Consider the following 6,753-nt stretch of genomic DNA (forward strand, 5'->3'; position numbering starts at 1 on the left):
CATCGACTTGCTGCTGGCTATCGCAAGTAAACTCTTAATTTAGAGAAAGTGCTACGACGCAAGTTAGTTGTCTGTAGGACTTGCACATCCTTGTTTCAGACCTCCCGCTAGACTTGAATTTCCTGCGGCACCTCCGACATACCTGCGATGTTGAAAATGTGTTAGCATTTTTTTCTCTCCTCAAGACACACTTTATTGTAGCAGAGTTTGGTCCCAATATGCCACGTAGTTCTTAAACAGTTCGTTAGTCCACTGCTAGCCCCGAGAAGCACAAGTATGAAAATGTTTACGTATACATGGTGCATGGTACACTCTGCAATTTTGACCTACTTCCAATATGTTTCGCCCTACTAACGCATGACATTATATGGCGAATCGGCGGGAAAATTTCATGTGATGCCAGAAGACCCCTTTTCCAGTACAGGGCGAGAATGCACAATTTAAGCCCATTGTGTGTGCGGTGTATAGCTGCTATGCGGAGTACAGTGGCACCCGACCCATTGTCCGCGATAATAATAGGCGCGCCGGCGCAATACATTCTACGAGCCCGTCCGCTTTCGTCGTTTCCCCATACCCCACACATAGAGAGGAGCCACTCCCCCCTCCCCCCCCCCCCCCACTTCTATACTTTGCAAAATATACTGCAAGAACATAGACAAAAAAATCGCAACGTATAGCACAAAGCAAGCCAGCACTAGAACTTAGTACTGTAATACTCCTAATTTGTTTTTTCTTAAACATTTCGGTGTCGGATGCAGATGTTCGCCACTTAATATGGAGATCTTCAGGCACACAATCGGGGCGATTCCGTCTTCTTTCACATGTTGGCCTCGTCTACACTATAAAGACCAGGTATGACTGCTGGTTGCGCGACAGCATATATCATCAAACACTCCCTGTGTAGTACGCCAGTTGTCACATTGGTCGCGTTGGACTTTTAGCGAGGACGTAGCGGTTTAGTGGCGACGTTCAGTTAAACCTAGTATTTGTAGGCAAAACGTTATGCATCTGAATTTCTGTATCACAAATAGAAGAGGGCGATTCCCAGCACTGCCTCGTGCGAACCCTGTTTAGTCCAAGTAAACTCGCTGAATTTTCCCCAATAGTGTGCCGTACGGCTGCTTTGTCCCAACATGTCTATATATATGGTGGTGCACCCTTTACAGGGGTAAAAGGCAATGTGGTTAATTCTCGACTATATTGACACCACTTAAGCCCGTACCGTAAATTTCACCTACACTGCGACTAGTTTTTGCATCGTGTCTCGTTGAGACCAAGATCTTGATTCCTGTTGTGAATCGCTAGGACGCATTGGATGCGCCGAAGAATCGTATTTATTTCTGGACTTCGTTACAAGATACCCAGATCCCACATACGCCAACCTGCGTGAAGTTAGCTAAGATCCTGCCTTCAAAAAATAAAAATGCATGATCGTATGCACCCACCCAGTACCTCTGCACTGTCACCAATTTCCGTGCATGGCAAAATATGTCCGTATGGGCAGAACTCACGAAATGTTATGTAGATATACTTTACGTCCCTTTATCAATAACTCGAGATCTCTTTTATACGCCTTTTTTTGCTAGGTAAGTGAATAAATTTTTAGATGCAAAACACCAAATACCAATGTAAAAGAAAACGCGTCGGAAATTTCAAGGCATATTCACCAATTCAAGGGAGAAATGGCATCTCAGTCGTTCTGTGTGAACACATGGCTCGAATGCAGTAGTGTGTTTTGAGCATTCTGACTCGAGCCGTTTATGACAAAGGACGCATTTTACGCACTCCATCAAAGAAAGAAAGAGAGAGAGAGAGAGATCCGAGGACACCTAACCACTTTTTACGAGGTGTGAATACGAAAAGAGTAATATCCAATTGAACGCCACTAAGCGGTCCTTGGAGTTTTGAACTCCTCGCAACAAGCGAGCGCGTTGTGACGCTTGGCAAACGCCTCTTAGAGTGCATAAGGCCGATGCACTTTGGTCAGTGACGTCATGCTATCTTACCCGACTGCCACATAATCTAATGGCGACGCTGCTGTGTAACCCACGGTGATTTTGACGTCACCGCTTTCGTCACGCCGAAATTGGCAATGGAAATTTTGTTCCAAGTAACATGAAGTCGTAAAGCAGAGTGCACAGGCCTATTTTCTAGGAGGCACTGGTTTAGCCCATTTAGTAAGACACTCAGCTTCTAAGCGTGGGGTCGTAAGTAGGAAACTTACTGCCGCCTACGTTTTTTCTTTAGAAATATATTGTTTTTTATACATTCATTTCTTGATAGCGATTGCCGAGGCGAAGTTTGAATGCAGGCGAGAGCGTGCGAGGACAAGGAACGCACGGACAACAGAGCCCTCCGAGAGCGACAGTGAGGATGACGTGGCTTCGTGGGGATGCCCACTCCACTCACGAACACCTGGCACGGCATAGTGGCAGCAGGTGTTACCTTTCGCCTGCTCTGCTCCGTGGAGGCCTGCACGACGTCGACGCCAGTTGGAATTTAGGTGCCGTCTCGCTGCTACAGACGCCGGCTATTTCGCTCATTGGGCCATTTGGTGCCTTCGCATGAATAAGAAAGAAAGAAAGAAACCTAAATTTCTATCAGTGACGTAGGATGGCCATATGAAAATCTGTGTCAGCCGCCAAGGTGCATGGCTCAGTGGCAATGGCGTACCTGTTGGTGAGCACAAGATCGTGAGTTCAATTCGGTTGCAGCGACGTCCCCATTCTCACCCAAGGGGAATGCCAGAACACTCGTGTATCGGCTCTTTGGGTGCGTGCTGCAGCTAGCGATACCATGGCAAGAAAAGTCATTTTCATTTAAGCCAGTAGCACATGCTCGTATGCACGCCAAAAAAAAAAGCGTGTCCTACAAAGTTGAGGAGAAAAAGAGCAGGCAGAAAAACACAGCACAAAGAAACAAGCAAAAAAGAAGCAGCTGTCTAATAGGTTTATAACAGCAATTGTAATTAATGTTACCATTAATCTACCGTTATGAGGTATGAATCAAGCATTTGTGAGATTTCTAGTGTCAAAGGTCATCGGCTCGTACGTCTTAACACTCTTTAGATCACGCAAGCTAGCCGTTTTCTGTTGTTTTTTGTAGTGACTGTAACCACTCCCCTCTGTACTGGCGTTTGATTCTGAGGTTAAAATAAATAAATAAATAAATAAATAAATAAATAAATAAATAAATAAATAAATAAATAAACTACGTTTCCTCAGCTGCGAGGAAGCAATTGCAGGTCGAGTTGGCAATAGGCGATGGCTATAGGAATGCTCCTCGTTCAGCTTCTTACGCCAATGACCTTGTCTTCCGACACGAGTGAAGCTTGCGACGCGCGAGAGGGCCTTGGGGCGAGCGAATTTCTTCACCTGCCGGGTGCTTGGAAACTAAGGCGGTCTTCGGAAACCTCATCACACACTTGCTCATCGTCCTCGCGATATCTCCATTCAGAAAGCGCTGTGTACTTCGCAAGCAGCAGTAGTTCATCCGGAAACATAAGAACAGAAGAACGATGACGCCGCCGTACTTGGCAGGCACTTCTGAGTTCACAAACTTGTGATTTCATTATATTGTTATTTCTTGTACAGAAATAGAAACGCAACCGGCCACCTTCTTTTTTGTGTCTTTTTTTTTTGTGTGTGACTGCAATAATTCAATACTATTACCCTTTGTCTTGAATGTGCAGCGATGCCCGCTAGAGCGCTCAGACCGTATGGTATCCTCTTTTTATTAGTTCAACAGCTTCTTGCCACTCGACTGTTTTTACGTCGACTATATGCAACCTGGCAAGACGGTTTGAAGGCGGCACGCGTTCAGCGTACTATTTCGTCGAACGTGTTCTGGAACGCATAAGTATTGGCTTCGGCAAAGTGTTCATGATACGGTTGAACAAATTGGCGAAAGCTAAAACGTTTTAACTTGTTCCGTCTCCTGAAAAGACAGACAGTCGTCCGGTTTTTTTGACGAAGTGATTGTGTCGTACTTGAGTCGCTAATGCGGACGCCGTCTCCTAGTGGAAGCGGCCTGGCTTTGAGTTCCTGCAGTCGACCAGTGGAGGAGCGGAATGTTCTTCGCAGCGCTCTTCTCTGATCGTCACTAGTCCAAGCAGCGAGACTTCGATTAGCAAAAGTTCTTCGAGACGAGCGAGACTTCGCCAGAGTTTGGCTCACGTCGCCTGTAGTTGGCAAATACATATATATATACACTTTTAAATTCATCTACTTTAGAGTTTCTCGACTTTCTCGAACTCCGCCATTTCGTGACATTTCATAAACAACTAAAGATACTCCCTGCGCTTCAGTGAGCTGTACTTGAGCGAATTGTAGCTGTACGTTTGCTCGTTAAGCTCGTTTGTCGAGCTACCCAGTATTGCGGAAGGGCGTTCGTTTAAAACCCGTGCAATCATTCCATTAAAACTGAGAGCTCGACGAGTTGGTGGGATTCCGTCTTAACCGTCTTATTCCGTTGTTTTTAACGCCCGTTCACGAAGATTTTCATGCTATACGCAAACTTGAATTGAGTAATAAATATTCTTTATCCTTTGCACTGTGCCTTAGTGCTTGAAACACGTGACACAACCTTCCTTTGTAGCACTTCAAATAGCAGTAAAGAAACCTAGCACAAATTATGGCCCACAAACTAGTGAATATGAGAATACACATTAATTCCAAATGTACCCTGACATTTCAGTTTAAGCCAGAAATATTAATACACTCGTGGATTTACCTGTGCAATACGATACATGTTTTTTTTTTTTTTTAGATCGCGAAGTGTTTGGTGAATGATGATGTGTTTGATCGTTGCGCATTTTATGCTAAATTATTGGCGACTTTGAATTTATAATAACTATGTTATTAATATTACATTATCTATTGTCATGCGACTAATAACGCATGGTTGTAATTGGACGGGTTTGCATTGTGCGGTATTACTCATAATACTTTTTTTGTTTTTACATCAAAACTGCTACTTATACTGTTACAGCGAGGCGAAGGGGCATTGGTCAGGAGGATTCCACGCATCTTTCGCTGTGCGTCACTGACAGAGCTTGAAATTGCCTGATATATATATATATATATAGCAAGTAAGCACTCATCAATCAACTGTGCAGTACGAGAACTTTTGCAAATTGCTAAGATATACTTCCTTTCACTTTGACACATGGACGCCGTCGTGAACTTGAGCTCCGTACTTTCGGTTGGTTGCCTGTTCAGATATGAGCATATAGAAAAAGTTCTCGCTTATGTACAGCTGTCAGGCATTGTGTCTTACGGCACAAGAGAAGACTGTCATTTCGGCATAACGCACAGGCTGAACTTTCCTGGCAAGCTGCCATGCAACTGCGACGACCTGATGACGGACGCCCCGATGCTTGCCCCAAGTTTGTTCTTACATTCATAGTTCGTACAAAGCACTTTTGGTAGCGATGAGAGCATCACACCAACTGCGGCGACATAAGTATGCACAGGCATTGCTTGACGAATTATGCGCAAAAGTAATTTTAACGAAAGTGTACTAAATGCTACATGATGCATTAGAGCTTCGCACTGATATCGCCCTTTTTCTTCAACTCATGCAGTGATTACTATAGTGAACGTACAGCTACAACGATCCAAGACGCTTATTATTTTTAAGCAGTGCCACAAGTGCATAAGGTCCACGCCCTTTACTGTTGGACCTTATTCCTCCAATATTCGTGCCTATAACACTGCAAATCTACCACAAAAATTTTGTCGCCTTTGAAATCTCCATAAAGCAAAATCTTTGTCCAGCAATGTTTATCAGCCGAGTGACTTTCGTCTCTCAGTCAGCGCTCATCTTGCAGTTCTTGAAACTTCATCTGTAAACCAGTATGTATTCTTTCTAGTGGACCTTGGTTATTCCTAAACGCTACATACTCCGTAAGCTCTACTTCTGAATCCTCCGCAAAGCTGGTAGGACCTGCTTTTCACAAAGAATCTGATTTCGCCCGCCCGATTTGACAAGTAACACGAAACCTTAAAAGTGTATGTTGTGCGAAGAAAACAATGAGCCATTCCACTCTGTGAAGGTGGTTGACCAGCTCAGCTGTTTGGCACACGACACGGAGGTGACACTTAATTTTGAACAAAGGTACGAACTCGTTTATTGTCTTGATCGGTGGTCATTATTTCATTCGAAACTGCAATCACATTCTTTGAGAATGACACATTGATGCACGTACGCGCGTGTTGTAGGCGTGTCTCTAGGCGTACCGGCTACGCTCGGACGCTGGCTGCCGCGGCCTCTCTACGACGTAGCCACGCGAATCGGGGACGCCGTACGGACGCGTTGCCGGCGCTCGTGTCTTGAAAGCGATCTGCGACGTGGCCTAAGTGCGCGCCCGCGCGGGCCTCATCTAAGCGATCTGCGATGTTTGCGGAGTGCGCGCAGTGTCGGTGACATCTTATGCGCTGTGCTTACGACGTTTCATTCGCATTGAAGCGAGAGATGCATGAAGGTGAATTCGCCTTACTGCTGCCGCGATTCCTCACTCCAGAATTTTGACAGCGAGTTTCTGCGGCGGGATGTGTTCATGTATACCTGCGCGCAAGTGACACCTTGCTTGATTTAGTTGGTATGCCTGTGTTTACGAGTTTATACTGCCGATAACCCTACTATTATTACTTCTTATAGCTGTCTACTAATTTGCTATCGCAATCGATGCTTCGCCTGTCGTGCGAAACTGACTTTTATTTACACAAACGTCTCCAAATGGTTAACATAACT

This window comes from Dermacentor andersoni, chromosome 9, assembly GCF_023375885.2.
Source record: "Dermacentor andersoni chromosome 9, qqDerAnde1_hic_scaffold, whole genome shotgun sequence".
Lineage (NCBI taxonomy): Eukaryota > Metazoa > Arthropoda > Arachnida > Ixodida > Ixodidae > Dermacentor > Dermacentor andersoni.